This window comes from Zophobas morio, unplaced genomic scaffold, assembly GCF_036711695.1.
Source record: "Zophobas morio isolate AGI-343-1 ecotype UQ-CSIRO unplaced genomic scaffold, CSIRO_AGI_Zmor_V1 ptg000002l, whole genome shotgun sequence".
NCBI lineage: Eukaryota > Metazoa > Arthropoda > Insecta > Coleoptera > Tenebrionidae > Zophobas > Zophobas morio.
Window position 1 is genome coordinate 13,450,047 of NW_026972107.1, and position 21,947 is coordinate 13,471,993.

Sequence of the window (21,947 nt, forward strand, 5' to 3'; positions counted from 1 at the left end):
TTTCACTGTTCCAGTTTTTCGACTTAACAATTTTGTATAGTTTTTTGATTTTATAATTTTTGGGTTTTCCAATTTTTCGATTCGGTTTGTTTTTTCTTCTTTCCAACTTTCGAATTTTTCAATTTTTCGATTTACAATATCTCGAGTTTTCAATTTTTTATTTTTTATTTTCTTTATTTTTACAACTTTTTTGTTTCTTGAATTTTCAGTTTCTCGATTTTTCAATTTTTCGTTTATTTAATTTTTGATTTGCAACTTTTCTAATTTTCGTAATAAATATGTAGTAATAATTACAATTTAAAATTTTTTTGACTTCTTCAGTTTTTCGATTTTTCCAATTTTTCGATTTTGAATTTTTGAATTTTTCCACATTTAATTTTTTAATTTTTCGATCTTTCACTGTTACGATTGTATAATTAGTCAATTTTATAATTTTTGGGTTTTCCAATTTTTCGAGTCGGTTTTTTTTATTTTTTTCCAACTCTTGAATTTTTCAGTTTTTAGATTGTGTAATTTTTCTATTTGCAATTTCTCGAGTTTTTAATTTCTCATTTTTTGAAGTTTTCAATTTGCAGTTTTTCGTTTCATTTATTTATTTTCGTTATTTTTGCAATTTTTACATTTTTTAGTGTCACAATTTTTTAATTTTTAGTTTTTTCACGTTTTAGTTTCTTCAATTTTCAATTTTTCGAATTTCCAATTTGTGACTTTTTCAGTTTTTCGATTTCAGAATTTTTCCATTTTTCAATCATTGGATTTTAAAACTTTCTCATTTATTCGATTTTTCAGTTGTTCGATTTTGAATTTTTGATTTTTTGACATTAATTTTTTTAATTTTTCGACCTTTGACTGTTACAGTTTTTCGACTTAACAATTTTGTGTAATTTTTCGTTTTTCATAATTTTTGGGCTTTCCAATTTTTCGATTCGGTTCGTTTTTTCTTCTTTCCAACTTTTGAATTTTTCAATTTTTAGATTTACAATATCTCCAGTTTTCAATTTTCTAGGTTTTCAATTTGCAATTTTTCGTCAGTTTTTAATTTTTTTTTATTTTTACAATTTTTCCATTTTTTAGTGTCACGATTTTGTAATTTTTTGTTTTTTCAATTTTTCGTTTCTTCAATTTTTAGTTTTTCGGTTTTCCAATTTTTTGAAGTTTCAATTTTGAAATTTTTCAATTTCACGAGTTTTCAATTTTTTAGTTTTTCAATATTTCGATTTTAAAAATTTTTCATTCCTTCAATTTTTCGATTTTCAATTTTCCAGTTTCTTAAATTTTTGATTTGCAATTTTTCTAGTTTTTGTGATAAATATGTAGTAATAATTATAATTTAAAAAAAATTCACTTTTTCAGTTTTACGATTTCAGAATTTTTGCATTTTTCAGTTATTGGATTTTAAAACTTTCTCATTTATTCGATTTTTCAATTTTTCGATCTTTCACTGTTACAGTTTTTCGACTTTACAATTTTGACGATCGTATAATAAATTGTTCGATTTTATAATTTTCGGGTTTTTCAATTTTTCGAATCGGTTCGTTTTTTCTTCTTTCCAATTTTTCGATTCATTTTGTTCTTCGATTTTTAGTTTTTCAATGTTTCAGTTTTTCGATGTTCCATTTTTTTCTGGTTTGAGTTTTTGAATTTTTAATTCTTTTATTTTTCAACTTTTTGAATCAAAACAATGAAAAAATTGTAAAAATATAAAACCGAAAATGAAAAAACGAAAAAGCATAAAAAGAAAACTTTGGGAAATCTAAAAATTGGAAATCAGGGTTGAGATTTTGTTTCTATAACGATAAAATGTCGGTACCGATGAAATGTGGTCGTTTTTTTCTTTCGCATCTGAAATTTATATTTTCGTCCTTGTCATTTATCGCTTTGTATCGTATCCGTAGAAACAAAATTCCACCCCAGGAACAGGAAAATTTGTAGAAACGAAATCTTGTAAAATCAAAATATTAAAAATGAAAGAAATGGGAAAATCGGATAGTTGGGAAATTCAAATATTGCAAAATTGAAAAACTTTAAAATTGGAAAATCGATTGAAAATTTGGAAAATTGAATAAACGAAAAACTCTAAAGTCGAAAGAAACATGGAAAATGAAAAATTTGGATATAATTATTATAAAATCAGGAATTGGAAAATTGAGGAAACGAAAAATTGAAAAACTTTAATATTGGAAAATCGATTGAAAATTTGGAAAATTGAATAAACGAAAAACTCTAAAGTCGAAAGAAACATGGAAAATGAAAAATTTGGATATAATTATAAAATCGGGAATTGGAAAATTGAGGAAACGAAAAAGTAAAAAATTGAAAATGAAAAATCGAGTAATTGAAAAATCGAGAAACTAAAAAGTCGAAAAATAAAAAATTGTAATATCGAAAAATTACAGAATTGAATAATTGCAAATAGAAAAATTGAAGAAACGAAAAACTGGAAAAACTAAAGTTGGAAAAAGGAAAAACGAAAAACTGGGTATCAAAAAATTGATCGAAGGTAAATAAATCCAAATTTTTCGAACAATCATAAGATTTGATCATTTTATTTTTTTATGAAAACTTTTATAATTTAAAATAAATAAAAAATTATGTAATGTTAAAAAGTAACTGTAAAAATGCTACGCGTTTGTGAGTTTTTCCATTACAAAATTTTGTGATGACGTCATCAACATTTTTGCAAGGAGACGTATATTAATTTGGAGTGTAACACTAATAATAAGCGTACTGTTTATTCCCAAATTTTCAAGAAAATAATTTTTGATTACTACAATAAATGCCTGATTTATTAATATTTTTGAGTCACTCTCAATTTGTCATCAATTTTTTGGAAAGGGACAAACGAATAAATTTTGATTAACGATTTACCATGATTTCGATAACCTTAAAACGTTTGCAAGATTTCAGAACATTCGGATTATTTGTACAATTGTTTTAATTTTTTTCGCAAAAATTTGGATGTCTGTTTTTCCAAATTTTCGTTAGCGTTTTTCCATCTACACGATATTCCTAATAGTACACAAAATTTGACAGTCCAGTGGTTTCGGAGATTACCTGTCTAATAAAAATTCGTACAGACGACATACAGACAGAGAGACAGAAACACAATCAAATAAATCTCGTTGAGCGCTTGCTCAATATTGCTCTCACAATAGTGTAAAATGTTGTCATACAATTTTGATTTTCTAGCGAGAATCTGGACGCCTAGAGTACAAAATAAGGCGGATTCATAAATCACAAATACAGGAATATGTTATTTTATGAAATTTAAATACCATTTTCCATGCAAAATTTTCTTAAGGACTCCAGAAGGTTGATGACGTTACCTTAGAAACTTTTTAAACAATTAAATGTATAATGTAAGCCCACTTGACGTTAAAGTTTAAGGGAGATAACTACCGCAGCACATTTGACATTGTTTTGCCACTTATACTTTGCATATTGCATCACATTTCACTTTCAGAATAACCTTAATATTATTTTGACATAATGTATGTCATGCATTTTGTGATAATGCTGTTAGAATCAGTGAGCCACAAAAATTTGAAAATTATTTACATGAACTGTGAATTTAAATTCGTATGGAAAGAATATTTCCGTGTCTCTGCAGAGAAAACAGAGACATACGTGTATAATTCGAGCACAGTCGAAGAATTTAATTTATCTAGTTTTAATAATTCATAAAGGACAGAACTGATGGTTAAAACATCGCAAATAGAATAGCATGTACTTCAATTGAAACACGAATCGATATTCGAGCCATTAAATACCTTTATAGTTTTATGTTGTTTTTATTGTTGATCAGTTCGCACTGCAGGCGTTACGAGGTCTTCAAATTGTTTGTTTTTAATGTCGTAAGCGTGGAAACGAAAAATCAATCGGATAGTGTGTCAGAGAAGAACGAGAAGCCTTATTTTGGGAATATTTGCCAGTAATGATGTATTTCAAAACGACTGTGCCCTTCAACATTTCGTACCAAAGAAAAACGTTAATACAATGAGTTAAAAAGTCTTGTCGTTACTTAAAAATTTAACAAAGAGAAATTGACAGAAGAAAGCAAAACGGCTTTGTCACGTTTTATATTTCATCAATCCACTCATTTTTGGAGGTTTCTCCATTAGCGATTTCTTTCATTCGAGATCTTCTTTTGGAATAACGAGGTTTTTCTTTCTAAATGAACATTATCTTTGTGAGCTGGGGAAATATTCAAATTCCTCGTTCGAACGTACAAGAGAGAAAAGGCACAGGCTCTGACAGCGAGGATTCTTATATTTAATCCTGTCATTTGCCTCGTCCTAGCGCACACTCATTGTTTTCGAGCAATTTGTAGCAGTGTCCTACTCATTCGTCGTTTGCACCCTTCTCGAGGAAATACCATGCGAAGCTTAACTATACTTTATCACTACTCGGCTGCTTCACTTCATCAACTGGCTTAGTTACCTCCCAGTGAATTAATTCCCTCCTACAAACTATCACAAAAATGTTTTATCACGACATGGAAATTTAATAATGAGGAAAACGCTTCCACGGAACAAAGAAGGCATTAAAAGTGAGACAATGCCGAAAGCGACGTGTATGAAAAAAGCCGTATTAAGGCCGTGAAATACGAGCAATGAGGAGCTTTACCAGATTAGATCTTTATGACCGGACTTAACTGGTTCATGTCGTCTTTTTGGCCTCCGCTATTGTGTTATGTTCCAAGTCGATCATGTTTTATTTATCACAAGCTCTAATTTATCCACTTCAACGTCCAATAATTTTTGCTAGCTTATTGTACACCCACAAAACCGCAGCAGATTCCTATGCTAATATCACGAATAAATAGCCGCGCTTGTTCTGGTTTTGACATGAAATATATATGGAAATGCAAGTACTCTTCAGCTATTTTATGCCGACAGGGGTTGCAGTTTTAGTTTTGTTGTTGCGTTTAATCGAACTTTTTTCTGGAGCGAAGCGTGTGCAAAATGTTGACATAAATGAAGTGAGACTAAGTGCTGTCGGTTAAGTGCATTTCTGTCGTGGAGAGTTTCGCCCCTGGAGAATAGTGCCGCCCTTATTCCTCTAAATTACTATCATCACCCCCAAACGGAACCTATAGGTTGTTCGGAAATCTACGGCAGTTATTACTTCAAGAGCTTTACTTACTGCGGGGAAATGGCTTTCAGGCAACCGAATTAACTACCGAAATCATATTAAACTCAAGGGGCGGAATCAAAAGGCACTTTCTAATTTTTTCAATTTAATATATTTATTTCACGTTTTTCCGGTGTTGTTTTTTCGTTTTGGTGTACAAGCATCCGGATTAACTATGCCTTTCGTTTATTACTTCCGAGTTTAATTTTGTTCTCAGTTAATAAGAAAAGCTGGAAGAGATCAAATTGTTTTTAACTTTACTCACACCTTAAAAAAATGGCTTTAACAAAAAATATCTGTATTTCTAATTTCGTTGATGAAGAATTTTAGAATGAGCTGTAAAGGTTTCAACAAATTTTATATTTGTGTGACAGTTCTGTGTGTGCTATTTTTGTTTCCAAATTGTCAGCGAAATGCAAATAAATATTTCATTTCTATTTGATTAGTTTTCATTGTAGCAGTTTTTAGAAAATAAATCCATGCAAAGTGAACACTCCACCATTGAGATATACCCAGATATAACTTTATTATTTTTATTAAACAATAAAAATTACTATAGTAATAAATGATTATCAATGTGGGTTTATAAACCACAAGTACAAGAATATGTTATTTTAGAAATTTTTTATAATACATATTTACTATGCAAAATTTTGAGCTCACGTCATTACAATGTTGGTGCGGATAATTAAACAAATTTTGGTTGGCGTTTTACCATCTACACGATATTCCTAAGTTAGATACTCTTATGATATTTAATAACTATTGGTTTAGGTGTCATGAAACATCAAACATGAAAGTAGCCATTCGTCAGTTTTCGCTATTTTTACTTCCTGAGCGTCAGGGGCCATTTAACGAATGGCTTATTTCATGTTTTCTCGATATTTAATAGTTTGCATGAAAAAATAGGTCCCCATTTCTGTCTTCCTGTTGTTTGTTATCTGTTGGTGATTGTAACGGGTGTTCATTTGAAAAATCACTCAGAGTAGGCGTTGGAATATCATTTGACACAAACGGCATGTCTGTTCTTATAACATACAACAGGTTATGTTTCTGCCAAATAGATGTTATAAGAACAGATATGTCGTTTGTATCAAATGAAATTCCAACGGCTTCTCTAAGTGATTTTTCAATTGAACACCCGTTATTAGATAGATACTATCTTTCTAATTACTGAACTAATTGTGTACATGGTAAAACGCTCACCAGTACATATTTGTGTAATTATTCCTACCAACAATTTCATGACGTCCCCTCAATTTTTTTGTTAATAAACTCAATTTACATTTTATAAGATAACGTGGTCCTATACTTCTACTTTATGAATACGCCTTGATTTTTTTACACTAGGCATCCAGATTTTCGCAAAAAAATACAAATTTTATCATCACACTTTATGCCAGTATACACGTGGGTTATTTTTGTACACAATGAGTGGTCTTATATATATTTTACTTCTCGAGCGTATGGTAAGGAAGTATAGTAATCGAGTCCATCGGAAGAGTGGCACTTTTATATTTTCTCGACGTTTCATGACCCCAAAAATACGAAACAAGTAGTCTCCCATTTGCGTCAGTGTATCTGGTGTCTGCTGTTATTATGCAACAAAAAGGTAAAATATAAGCCCGCCCACCCGCCCTGTCTCAATTGTGATGGTTTTTTTTATTCTCTGTGAACCAAGGGGGCAGGGCTTAACTGCAAAATACTTATTTCTTTACAAAAAATTAAGAACATGTTTCTGAGTATCGTGTTGTTTAAACAATACTATGTATTTTAAGAAAAAAAGGCAAAATATAAACCCCGCCCACTCACCCCATCTCAATTGTGACGCTTTTTTTATTCTTAGAAACTTAAAATACGTTTACAATGGTAAATTTTTGTAAGGAAATATGGATTTTGCTAATAGGCTCCGCCCCTAGATATGCGATCGAATGAAAACTTTTTTTTTTCTTAATATACGTAGTATTCTTTGAATATCCCGATATTCAAAAACATGTCTTACACGGTAATTTCTTGCAGAGAAATGAAAAGGATTTTGCAATTAAATTTCGCTCGTTTGGCTCTCGACAATTAAAAAAATCATCACAATAGAGATAGGGTGGGTGGGCGGGGCTTATATTTTGTTTTTTTTTCTTAATATACATAGCCGTATTTCAGAACAAGAAACTTAAAACATGTTTAAAATGGTAAATTTGTATAGGGAAATATCGATTTTGCAATTACGCTCCGCCCCTCGATTTGATAACGAATGAAAAATTCGTCTCGAAAGAGATAGAGACGCAAGGGTGGGGCTTCTCTTTTGGTTTTCTTTTTTGATTAATACATTTAGTTTTCTTTGTATAACACGATTACTTAAGAACATATTTCACATGGTAATTTCTCGTAGAAAAATAAGTATTTTACAATTAAGCTCCGCCCCTCAGCTAACAACGAATAAAAAAATCATCAGAATTGCGATATTCAGGGCTCATACTTTGGCTTTTTTTTCCTTAATATACATAGCCATCTTTTCAAAACAACAAACTTGAAACATGGTTAAAAAGGTACATTTTTGGAAGGAAATATGGATTTTTCAATTATGGGGCGGGGCCCAATTGCAAAATCGATATTTCGTTTTTAAACATGTTTTAAGTTTCATGTTGTGAAAAGAAGTCTACACATATTAAAACAAAGAGGCAAAATGTAAGCCCGCCCACCCACCCTGTCGCAATTGTGATAATTTTTTTTATTCGCTGTGAACCAAGGGGGTGGAGCTTAACTGCAAAATACTTGTTTCTTTACAAGTAATTAAAAACATGTTTTTAAGTATCGTGTTGTTCAAAGAATACTACGTATATTCATATAAGTCTTAATATACATAGTATTCTTTGAACAATACGATACTCAAAAATATGTTCTTAATTTCTCATAGAGAAATAAGGATTTTGCAGCTAAGCTCCGCCTCCTCGACTCACGACGAATAAAAAAAAATTAGCACAATTGAGATAGGGTGGGCGGACGGGGTTACATTTTTCCTTTTTTTCTTAGTATGTGTAGACTTATTTCGATAACAAGAAACATAAACATGTCTAAAATGGTAAATTTTTTTAGTAATCAGACAACTTGACAGCGGAGTTTATAAATGACAATTCAATCTAACTCTAGGTTCAGTTTGAGCTTCAATTTTGACTTGAGAATTTATTCCAATTTTATTTTCATATTTAATCAAATTTTGTTTTCAGTTTTAGTTTCCAGCACATTTCAGCTTCAATGTTTGTTTCTGATTAGGTTTAGGTTTTATTAGCTTTAGTAAGAGCTTCAGTTTCAATATTAATTTCAGTACCGAGTCTGTTTTCAGAGTTTGTTTTTCTTTCCACAGTCTGAGTCACACTTGTATTTATCTGAATAGGGAAATTTTGAGAGTTTTAGCTTTAAATTACTTAGCTTCGGTTACAATTTCAGCTTTAGTAATTACTAGTTGCTACTAGTTTCAGTTTCAATTAAACTTCAACTTCAAGCCTAGATCTTAAACAAAATTTTATTTTAAATCAACTTGTGCTTTTGTTAAATTTCACTCTCATGTTTTGTTTTCATATCAGTTTTATATACTTTTGGATCAGCTGCAGCTTCACTTCAGTTTTACGATCGCTTTGACATAGCTTTAATTTCAATCTCACTCTTATTAGTAAATTCAGTTAGATAGATATTATTTTTAGTTTCAACTGAAGTTTCAGATTAGGCTTCGGCACCAGCTTCAGTTTCAAGGTCAACTTCAGTTGGCGCCAATTTTACCTTCTATTTAATTATTCGTTTACTTAAATTTCTGCTACTGATTTGTAAATTTTGCGATTTTCTTTCGTAATTAAATCGGTGTCGCTGAATTTCCGACATTTTGACTCCACGACAAAGTGTGATATACAAATCCGCCTTGGAGTTTTTCCCTAACCGTCCAAATTTTTACAAAAACATAATGCACGGTATAATAACAGTTTACCATTATTAGCGTGGTCTAGCGGTTACGAGTCAGGAAAGCGGACCGGACGTTGCACGTTCGATTCCAAGCTTGGCCTTTTGTTTTTTTAACTTTTTTTTTCGTTTTCTGTCGCATGACGTCATAACAATTTTTTTAATGATGAAATTGCCCCACTTTCTCCAAAAAGGTGAGAATACGCCCCTCTTTATTTGAAATTTATAACCTTCTCGGGGGCGCCAAATGTCATTTTATAAGAATGTGAAACCTTCTCGGGGGTCCCAACCGTCTTTGTTGTTTGTGAAACCTTCTCGGGGGCGCCAAATGTCTTTTTTTTATGTGAAATCTTCTCGGGGGTCCCAACTCTCTTTTTTAAAAATGTAAAACCTTCTCGAGGGCGCCAAGTCTCTTTTTTTAATGTGAAATCTTCTCGGGGGTCCCAAATGTTTTTTTTAATGTGAAACTTTTTCGGGGGTCCCAACTGTTTTTTGTAAAAATGTAAAACCTTCTCAAGGGTCCCAAATGTCTTTTTTTTTAATGTGAAACCTTCTCGGGAGTCCTAACTGTCTTTTTTAAAATCTAAAACCTCGGGGGCGCCAAATGTCTTTTTAATGTGAAACCTTCTCGGGGGTCCCAAATGTTTTTTTTAATGTAAAACTTTCACGGGGGTCCCAACTGTGTTTTTTAACAATGTAAAACCTTCTCAAGGGACCCAAATATCTTTTTTTTATGTGAAACCTCAGGGATCCCAATTTTTTTTTTAAGTAAGACCTTTTCCAGGGCCCGAAATGTCTTTTCATTTGATGTGAGATCTTCTCAAGGGTCCCAACTGTCTTTTTTAAAAATGGAAAGTCTTCTCGGGGGCGCCAAATGTCCTTTTATAAGAATGTGAAACCTTCTCGTGGGTCCCAACTGTCTTTTTTAAGGATGTGAAATCTTTTCGGGGGCGTCAAATGTCTTTTTTTATGTGAAATCTTCTCGGGGATCTCACCTATCTTTTTTAAAAATGTAAAACCTTCTCTGGGGTTCCAAATGTGTTTTTAATGCGACAATTTTTGGGAATCCCAACAGTCTTTTTTTAAAATGTAAAACCTTCTCAAAGACCCCAAATGTTTTTTTTTAATGTGACACATTCTCGGGGGTGCAACTCTCTTTTTTTAAAATGTAAAACCTTCTCGGACTTCCCAAATGTTTTTTTTTTTATTGTAAAACCTTCTCAGGGCCGCCAAATGTATTTTTTTAATGCGATATCTTCTCTGGGGTTCCAAATATTTTTAATAATGAAGTAAATCTCTTAAAAGGCCAAAAGGCCAATTACTAAGAGACAAAAAAAAGTTAAAGATAATAAAAATTAAAAAAAAAACAAAAACATATACATATATTCGAACACTTATATCGAAATGTCCCAACTGTTTTTTGTAAAAATGTAAAACCTCCTCAAGGGCGCCAAATGTCTTTTTTTAAGAATATAAAGTCTTCTAGAGGGTCCCAAATGTCCTTTTTTAAAGAAGGCGAAACTTTCTCGAGGACCTCAAGTGTCTTTTTTAAGAATGTTAAATCTTCTCGTGGCTCCCAACTGTCTTTGTTTTAAGAAGGTGAAGCCTTCTTTTTTTCTGTTACACTGTAACTAGTACGTACCTTCTATATTGCTTTTACTGCACGTAAAATTTCAAGATCAAATCTTATAATTTTTCAGAGAAGCAGTATTTGTTGGACTGTACTTCAGAAGCGACCGAAGTTCTGGCGAACTAACTTTCGACAAATTTTTTATACTGTTGTATGTGTAGTGCACGTGTCGGAATTGACATTCATATTCTTGCAGAAATGTTGATTAGAATATTTTCCAATGAGTAATTTTTTTTTATTGAATTACGTTCCCCTACAGGCCGGAGGCCCAATTACAGAGGAACGGGGGAAATTTATTAAAAACTGACACAGCCTTGCACTTTATCAATGCACTCATACTTTTGGAGCAATTGTCTGGCCGTTCACCCGATTTCCTCGCACTCCGTACCATACCATCTATAAACAAATGAACAAAATGATAGTAATAGATCCAATTTTATTATTGTGTGTCATACAACACATAGAGAACTAATTTAATTTTTAATTTGTAGTTATATTACAAAATGGCTTTTTCAATTCAGAACAAATCGATAGTGAATTATCAAACTCGTAACAATGAAAATAATAATTAAGATAGAAGGTTTTAATATTATTACCAACACAACAAAAAATTAGACATAAATAATATACATATACACAGAATAGTGATGTTTCATGTTTATAAGCAACTAGCTGAAAGGTTTATAGCTGGTGGAATTATGTTATGTAACGAAGTTATGTACATATACGCCATGCATTAGTTTGTCGTGTTTTATAATAATACACGAGTTGGAAACTATTTCAGCGCCCTGCAAAGTAAAACATATACATAAATGTTAATTTTTTGCGGCAACTAACACTGTTATTTAAAGTTTGGTTGGTGTTTTAGTGTGGTTTTTATGATTTTCAACCAGAAGAGTTATGTAGCCTTTTAGATTGAAAAATATTGAATTAGATGACAAGTCGCTCGCTCCACGAAATATACATCTCGCTCAGTACGCGAGTTTGCCCATTTAGTGCATTTAACAAATCACAAAATTTGCTCAGAACTATTTTTGAACCCTCCAAAGTTATAAGGTCGATCTAAGTAACGAATTATTACTATTTGTTAATCAGTTTTTCTTATTTTATAGACCGATAAAAAGTTTCTTTTTTTACTTTACCGGCACAGCCCCAGGAAGTCTTTTTTCCTATTTTATGAGCTCAGTTTTGTTTTCTTACATACATTATTAAAATATTTTTTACATTCCTCCTTTAGACAAAAAAGACATCTTTTGCTCTCAGAAGATGTTCATTTGTAATTCTTTTGATTTTTTTATTCTTAAGTTGTATATTCAGTTTTTATAAAACTCATAATAAAACAATTTCAGCTTCCACTTTCCGTAATCTAATTAATTTCGTGAAGGCTTTCAAGAAGTTTTTTCCACGTTTTTACATAACATGCAATCAAGAGGAATTTCTCTTGCAAATTTCAGTTGTGCTTTTATCTTTCTAATTAATCTTGGAGAATCCGAGTTTACTAGAATAACAATTACTTCCATAAGTTTGAGCAACTATAAACCTTAAAAATTTTGAGTCAAAAATTAAACAACCATGTGCGTTCATCGCATAGAGATTTTTAATATCATCGACGCACCATTATTATCGATTACAGCCTAACACTGCTAGCATATTTATAACACCGTTACATTAAAAATGCAAATAGTGTTTCCCGTGTAACACAATTAGAAAAAATATTCAGTGAAACTCGAGCAGTGTTTATCCACTTCCCGCTAAAATGAATAATTTATTTTTGCTGATTTCTGCAACGAAATTTACTACAACTTCAATATCATTTGATGAAATTTCCCCGTAAATGTGATACTTCCAACAAATTTAGTCATGATTCAGCCCTTAACAAATTTAATAATAAAAAGCCTGGACTTGATGTAATCACGCGACAGCAAAATTTGCATTGCGTCATAAAGTGATGAGACAGAGTGAGTCACATGGGCTGTTCTTGAACAGAGATAAATTTACCATTCTGAGGGAATATTTTATGAAGGAACAGGGTGTTTAGGGTTTGGCAGCTAGAACGCTAGGCATGAGTCATACTGCCTTTGATATTGATTTCTGTCAGCAGTTTACAGAGAAGGGGCCTTCTCTCTTCACCCTCAAGAAAACTTTTCAGTAAGTATCTAACAAATTATCGCGCTGTTCACCACCTTAATTGCGTACGATTTATTTTTGGGAAATGCAAACGTTTTGTGAAGAGCTTGCAGATAAAATGCTCTGGGGGAAGGTGGAAAATCGCATTAAGATAGCATAATAAAAAAGGTTTTTATACGGAAGGAAGAGGAAAGAAAGAATTAGTCCAATATAAATGATAATGCGAAAATATTCAATCTATACAGGTTAACACTGGAGACACTTTTTGCCCGCTAATTGACAATGTAGATAAAAATAGTAAGTAGAAACGTATATTAAATTGTCCAACTTTTTACAACTTTTCACAACGTTTTTCTCTTTTTTTTTTTAATAAAATATACAAACAATTTCACCTTGGCATCCCACATCCGACACCTGTATTGGATTGCATGAACAAATTCAAAACAATGAGTTTTTGCGGAGTTTTGATCAACAGCGGAATTTCAGTATTTCAGTTGTAGTTTACGTTCGGCGAGTGACAAACAGTTTAATCAAATACGTTGTACTTTTTTGTTTATAGAAAAATTGAAAAATGTTGTGTCGTATTTTGTTGCTCCTTAAGACATTCTGTACACTAAAACTTCCCGCTGCCACTGACTTTAATATTACACCAAGGCTTAGCCAAACCCCTTAAGAACTTGAATACTGTCGGTGTCATAATTAAAATGATATATGAGCAAACTATTGAAAGAAAATTCTTAGAACCTCGACTACCAATTAGATTCCTAGACCTTCTGCGAAGTTCTGTTTCCAACTACCAAGTACAGGATCCCCTTTCTGAAAATTTTCTCTCAACTTTCCAACCTTGTTTAACTGACCTGAAATTTCGTTCCATCTTTTACGGTTGTTTTTCGCAAGTAATAAATACATTGTGGAAGAGTTGTTGAAATTAATATTCATCGTTCCATAGCGGGCGATTTTCATTAATATTATATAACGGGATAATTATAGCTTTTGCGTTAACATTAAAGTCGAACTCATTTTATTACCATTCAAGAGTAAAATATATTTGCTTTCTGTTCTGAACATAATTTAATCACGTTACGGTTGAACGAACTATCTGTTGACTCAACGTGCAGCTATATAATAATACACGTTGCAGATTAACTCAATTTCCACTGGATGACACTATTTATGTGGAAATAAAAATGAATTCCCTTTTCCATTCGTTATTGGATTGTGAAAATCTGATAAAAGCATTCAATGAATGTTTACAAAATCGCTGACTGTAAAAAGCGGCATTTTGTTATTGTTAAAGTGGCAAATAAAATAACGTTTATTGTTGTTAGAAGCAGTGTTAACGTAAAATTTATTACGATTCACTTGCAAGGTTTTATGACTTGCAAAACAAATATGTCGCGTTTATTCTGGAAAAATCTTACTTACGCAATAAAACTGATTCAAAAAAGCCGTAACAATAAGTTCTCAGTTCAGATTTTTATCGAGTAAGCGCTAACAGCACCCGGTAGGTACAACATTACTCACAAAAACTAGCTGCATTCAAATGTTGCAGAGTTGGGAGGTTTAACGAGCGCAATAAATGCCGTTGTTTCGGACAATTCGGTAAATTATGGTCTAGGAGATTTCGTTTCAGAGTTAAGCTTTATTAGAAGTTAAGTTTACGACTTGCACAGTCCAAGGTTTTCTTTTTCTGAATTAAGATTAAAAAAAGGGGTTGTCTCTAGCTAGAATAAACAATCTACAATTACTCCACTGATTTAATTTATATTTCAAGCACAGCCATGAAGATTTCGTGTTATTTATGGTTACCTCTTAGGTTATTTCTCCTCAAAATATAACAAATAAGTAATTATTTCAAAGCTGAAACACCTGCTCCTCCGCGCTTCCGCAAGGAACATCAATTACTTTACTAATTTTTTCGCAGAGAGTACAAGTGAATGATTATTCCGCGAATTTAAGTTTAATTGTTTTTCACTAAATCAGATTTGCCTACCATCTGCGGTATTGTCATTATTCACTCACTTTCTAATCTAGTTCAGACACTCGCATGCGAACGACTTGCAAGAAGTTGTTTTGTATTCGAAATCCGACCTACCAACTTCTTGTTGATGCTGATTCCCACAATCTTTACAATTAAGTTATTATTGTGCTTTGCAACAATTCACTTTCGCCGAGTTTCCTCATATTAATCTACTTTCCGCGTATCTCCTTTGAAAATTGTTAGCAACAGCCTATCCCGGAACATAATATTCGAACTACCGGCAAAAACCGGTGGGAGCACTTGTAATCATTTTTGGTGGATGCGCCGGGACATCAAGGTTTCAATATGAAGCGATAGCTATTTGGAAATTACATTCGGCAACAATTATTTATGATGCATTTCTGTTAAAAGCTACATTAAAGGAAATCGACCGAATCATTAGCGAACTGCTATCGATTTAATGCCATTATCAGAACGCTCAACCGCAACACAATTTATTTAGTAATACAGCGAAAAGCTTTAATGTGGATAGGTTACACTGTCGTCAGTCTGGATGAAATTGCACGACGTGCACATGATTTGTTTATTTGTTGATTGCAGAGGTTTTTTTGCTGACTTTTTTCGTGTTTACTGCGCTGTTTTTAACGAACAACCGTTCTGTGACCCAGTTCGTCAAATTCGGTGCGGATATTTGCAGTTTTGCGAGATTAGGGACTAATTTATTTTTATGGATCTACTCCAGATTGAAACTTCAACGTCAACACCAAAAGGAATAAATATAGAGAACGAACAAATGCATAATAGAAGCAACACTTTGATTGGCTTTTTTTGTTGGTTTTAAGTGGTTCATTGTTAGAACATCGTAAGGAGTAAGTGAATTTTATAACTGTGTACAAAAAGTTTTTCGCTCAAAGCATGAAAATTGTTTGTCAAGAGCGTAAGGTCGAAGATGACACCTAAAGCGAAATTACGGTAGCCTTTATGTGATTCTCTTTGCCAAGCTTCACACTGTCTCTGGAACCGAGCTACGAAATGATTTATAAATCTAAGTAAGAGTGTAACAAAGCCTTAAATAATATTTATCTGAAGTAAGTAATTCTGCCATCTTTGTTGAATGTTGTATTGTCTGGTATTGATTAGTGGTAATCTGATTGTACTTATGGTCGAACAGAAATAATGAAGAATTTTACTTAACTATAAAATCGATAGTAAGCAAACACTAATTTAGGTCATTTTTGTCGTGTATGGGTCAAATATACCTGGATACATATCGCGGGTTCATTAAAAAAAATCTCTCTTTATAATGCTACATAATTTGCTCGGCGTCGTTCAGATATGCCTGTGATACATCTTCAAAGTTCATAAAAAATCCCTGTTTCTAATGCCAAGTCTGATTCATGTCGTCGTTTGAACCAAACAAACTTTCGCATCTCGAAAAGTAATCAATATCAAACCCAAACGTCACACACATAAATAATGTTTAATTATTACTCCCGTATTCCTCTTCCAATAATGAAAATTCATAGGTAGTTAAACATTTTTGTAAATAAATAAAACAAATTTTAAACCAGTCACCTGAGGCGTGTAGAAATTTGCATTTGAAATTTGAGTTTAGGCATATTTTGTTGTATCAGATGTAAATTTGGTTGAGCGATATAAACTGTAAACAAAGTATTGCTTACAAAAATTGATAATTAATATGTAGTTATTCATCACACAATACTTATTTGGAACGACCAGTTTGAATTTCAGAAGACTTCCTTGATTTGTAATAGTTGTGTTATATAAAATACATATGTGTGCAAATTAGCAGTATTGCAGCATTGATTGCACGAAATTAATCAGTCTGATGCTACTGACGTGTGAACATCAAACCGATTTTCTCCCTTGCTTGTGGAATTCATATTTAGACCAGGCCTAACGTTCGCTATTAGCAGCTTTAATTGCATTATCCCTGTTGTTAAAACGTGTATTAGCCAAACTTCCAGAATTTACCTCGCAGCAAGAGATAATCTGATGCCAATTGATGTAACCCAGATAGATAAACACTGTTATACCCCCAATAAACTGCATCCGGAAAATCTGCGCTTGATTTTTTATTCATGAGTGCAGCCTGATCAATACGTCTTTAAAGAGGTGAGAGTAAAATCATCTTGATGGGGTGTTATTTTGAAGTGTGTATCTATTTATATATATTTTATATCAACAAACTGGCATAGTTTGTGTTCAAATAATACCATATGATTAAAAAAAAAAGTTCTCTAGTAGACCATGAAATTTATTTTTAAGTTTACATTAAATTTCATATAGTAGATTATACAGCCGTGAGCTTTTCTCGTTGCGCCCTCTGTACGCCATATTTACATTCATGTATTTAATTACAGTAAAACAATACTCCAAATATTTTTTAGTCTATTGGGTTTGTGTAATTAAATAAAAACACTGAATAAAAGAACTTCTATTGACATGTAGATCTTGCTAACGTTTTGTAAAATTAGTCAAAATAAATACGTTTTATCTAGATAAAATTGATATATTAAAAAAAATCTACATCATTTGAAAGTTTTTGTAGATGAAATATTTGTGTTAAGTCAAGCCAAAATGTTCATTCCTTTGGTTTTTTTTTAAATAAATAAAAAATTCTCTTATAAACCCAGCCCGGAGACATACTATACCGGGTGTCTGGAAAATGGCGGATCAACTCTTCAGTACGTTATGTACGAGCGTTCCGAGAGTCCCAAACTATTTTTTATGTTTTTAAGACAATAACCACAATAACAGTAGTCATTAATCGTCTTGCTTTATTATTAATAAAAAAGTTGTTATTTTCCATTAATAAATAAACCAAAAAAATACATTAACCTAACATAAGATATTTATAAATTACAAAGCTTGTAATGTTTGCAAATTTTGATCATTGTTTGTAAAAGTTAGTCATCAGTACTTGCTAACATAAAACTGATTTTGACAATGACATACCCTCTAAGAAAAGAGAGGGTGGGTGGAGCTAGTAACTGCTAAAATAAGACCGATTTTGGTAAATGACATATCCTCTAAGAAAAGAGAAGGTGGCTGATCGGGGTTATGCCTGCTAAGGTAAAGTTGATTTTGCAAATGAGATTCCCTCTAAGAAAAGAGATGGCGGGTGGGCGGCGCTAGTTCCTGCTAAAATAAGACCGATTTTCATAATATTATACAAGGCTTCCACTAATAGCTCTAGGTGGAATTTAATTAATTCAGCTCCATTTTGATCTATTTTTGGTGCTGTTCCATTTTATAACCTGCTCATTGTTTGTCTTATTTCTTGTCTTTTTCTCTTATCTGTTTTTCTAAATATTCTAGAGATCGCCCGGCCAAAGAATGACATGTTGAGTCATCACAAGCTGCGCACAAGAGCAGGCGGGCAAAGACGTCAGTGGCGTAGTCATATTTTGTTATCTAAGGATCTTGGTGTACGCGTTAAAGAAAAAACGCCTCCTTTAGTTGGTGTATATGATGTTGCATAATTTTGTCCCCCCGTTTAAAAATGAACTATAACAAAAATAAGATTTATCTCTTTCTCCAGTTGTATTTAGTATTTTTAAATTTAGATGGAAAAAAAAATAATCAAAAGAAATTTATTTAATGAAATACATAAAAAGATTAAAATAATTAAACTGAGTTCCAGTCTGTAGGATTGCATCCTAGGTCATCAGAATTTTCAACACCAATTGATTTTTTGAAGGACACAATGTACTGTACGACACTAAAACATTTTAACTAACTGTATAATTTTAAGTATATTTATCTTTATAAATTTATAGATGTTATTTTAAGGCTCTGAAGAGAACTGATTTTTAAAACTTGTAAAACAAATAGTGAAACAAAAAAATTCACAGAGCCCTAGTGAAACACAGGTGAAACACGTGAAACACAAGAAACACAAAACGAAATGCAGCAGACGCCACTGAGAGACCGCCTCCCCTCCTTTTTGAAAATGGACTCGTTCTGTCACAATTTCGTTCTTTGCGTACTTTTATATACTTATAGCGCCCAAACTCTAACTACCTCTTTCGAATCCTTTAAACTTTATTACACTACTTAAAAAAATTCTCTATTCTGCATTAATACTCTTGCTATTTATATGTATCTTTTTCCTCTTAAATCTTTTGATGATTTCGTAAATTTTTGCTTTTGAACTTTCTGTAGCTCTTTACGAGTACCAACAAATTCAGCTTCTTTAAAAAAATGATTTTGTGAAATTTTACTCATTTTAAACCCTTATAAGTTAAAAATGTATAAACAAAACCAATTACATTGTAATAAAAAAAATGTGGCTATGAGGATATTGAACCGCGACTTTCTCGTCATGAGCATGACGCTTTACCAGTTGAGCTTATACTATTATAAAATGTGATGATACAATTTGGATTTTTTTGCGAAAATGTCTATGCCTAGGGTAAACAATCAAGGCAGATTCATAAATCATAAGTACAAAACTATGTTATTTTATACAATTTCAAGAGTGTTTATCATGCAAAATTTTAAGGTGGCGTCATCAAATTGTTTTCCATCCATGCGATATTCCTGAAATACGTTTCGGAGATTATCTGTCTAATAAATATCAACACAGATAGCCCACAGACGAGAGAGAGATTACAGACAGACAAACAAAAAAGAGGACCTATTTTTTCATACTGTAGGGATCATGAAACATCAATTAATAGCATATACTGAAGAAATCGTGTGCTTGCTAGCTTGTCTAAACAAGTTTGGGTATATTTTGTACATTACGACTGTGAAATCACGATTCTCTTTGCTTTAAAACTGCACCCTTGAAGTGCAGTCCAATAAGAAGCTGAATTCTTCGAAAAACTATAAGATTCAGTGTTACAAGTTTTATTTTTTATGATGACGCAGTTTGGATTTTTTTTTTGAAAATCTGGATGTAGGGTAAATAATAATCAAGGTAGATTCATAAACTACAAAAATCGACCTTGTCTGATGAATATTTGCACAGACGAGAGACAACATGCTACAGATAGAACGGAAACGGGTACTTATTTTTTTATAGTGTAGGGATAATAAAACGTCAAGAAAACATGGATGGATCCTACTAAAAAACCATAGAAGGATGATTTAAATTAAATATTGACAGTGTCTAGTAAACTTGTCAATAATACAATTGAAAATGTAGTACTATTTTGTTGTTAAAATTAAAAAACAAGTTAAATGTTGTACTCTTTACTGTGCACGTTGTGTTGATAGTTTAACAAACTGGTTGAATCGTAAGAGCAGTCCTGGACTTTGTACTTTAGTTTCTACTATGTACTAGTATTTTTTTACCTCTTTTTTTGCCACACCAAGTTCGAATCTTGTGGCAAAAGAAGTAAATTCTAGTTTTCCTTCTCAATCAGTACCCTATTCAGAAATTTTTCCAGAACCAACATAACTAGATGCTGAACAAAATGCACACCCTTTAGAGATCTTAAAATAGAGCTTCAAAAGTTACATTTCTGAAATTTTTGAACGAATTACTGGAATCTACGAAAACCAAAACGTGGAAAATAGACCCAATCGTCTCCTTTTCACAAAATAAGTCGATTCCGCATGTCGCGAATGTATCAAGACGTTCAGGGTCCTCAAAAGACGCCAAAACATAACTCAGAACTCATAAATTTGGACAAAAATATTATTTCTAGCTAAAATTTTAATTTTTTTTAGTATTTTCGAGTCCAAAAGGTATACGAAACGTTAGACATCATAAAAGAGAGCTTCAAAAGTGACATTTCTAAACCATAATAATTGATTTGAGATTGAGGGTGGAAGTTATGTCCAAATACACATATTTCGCCTTTTCCTCGTGTATGTATGTACATCGGAATTATTTATTCTTCAGTGCCTGTTGGACATATTGTTAATACGACAGAATCCTACGAAAATGGAACACGCGTTCTTGACAAAATTAATTACAGAAAGTATAAATGGCACATCAGCCCTGATTTCAAAGTTGTGGCAGTTCTACTTGGTTTACAACTTGAATACACGAAACATTGCTGTTTCATGTGTAAGTTAAACAGCCAAGTAACAAATTATTATCATTATAAGTTAAATAATGGTCACCAAGAGAGCGAAAGAACATAATCCACCCGGCACTAGTGAAGCGTAAGAAAATGTTGTACATTGCATTGATAAAATCGAACAATAAATTTGAATTAAAAACTGAAAACTATAAATTTTTAGCTCTGTTTTGGACTTCCTTGATTGTTTGCTACTGAAAGAAAAAAAATGTTGACCTGTTTCGTATAACATGTAAAACTGTATTCTGCACATGATATATCCAGTGCAAAAGTTCTCGTTTATTAATTGACGTAACCGTAATATTTGTTTCAGAAGTTTCAGAAATTGCGCCGTTTGCCTTTGTAGCGAAAACTAGCTCGAAAGGTCCACGGTTTTGTGAAATCATTTAATAACAAGCAGCCGCCCTCATTCTGCACAATACCATCCATTTATCATCCTTGCGGGCTGAAACATGCCAATAAAATATGAATCACTCGCACAATTGTTGCATGTCATTTTTATCCTGAATTAATGCGCAACCCAAAAGCTTCGAAATCAGTTGCACATTGGACTGGGCGAGAATAAACATCGACCAGGGACTTTAATTAACCGGAGTGTAATTTAACTTGACTCCACAGAGAGGGTGTGCATGCGTCAGGATCCATTAAGCCTAGAAACTGACCCTTAAAAACGGACGGATAAAGATTATTTAACTTTAGGCATTCCGGATTAGAAATGTTACGATCATCTCGACCTTTTATGAAGTTGTCTGGCCACACTATGCATTCATTTAAGCCGTTTAGGAAGCCGCATTCGTCATTACGTAAAAGGTTCTTAAAAATTTTAAGCTTTATTAAAATCGATCCGGTGCCGCTGCTGGGAATATGCCAAAGCTCTTGCTTTATTTTCTTTAAGGAAATTAGATGGCAGAACCAATAACACAACTGTGACATGTCTTGAGACGAACAAAATATAAAGACGCGGATACGCAGGAAAGTCTAAAATTTATGTTTAAAGATTTAAAAAGTTTGTTGGGAGGAAATTGGATTTTATTAATAAAGTTGTTAAACTAGGGTCTTATTAGGAATTAGT

General features: G+C 32.3%; 1 protein-coding gene across 1 annotated transcript in view; it reads left to right on the forward strand.

The window, feature by feature from the left end:
- The window catches only part of LOC135127975 (amyloid-beta-like protein), a 135,637-nt gene that overhangs the window by 45,822 nt on the left and 67,868 nt on the right, over window positions 1-21,947 (forward strand). The window lies entirely within an intron of this gene.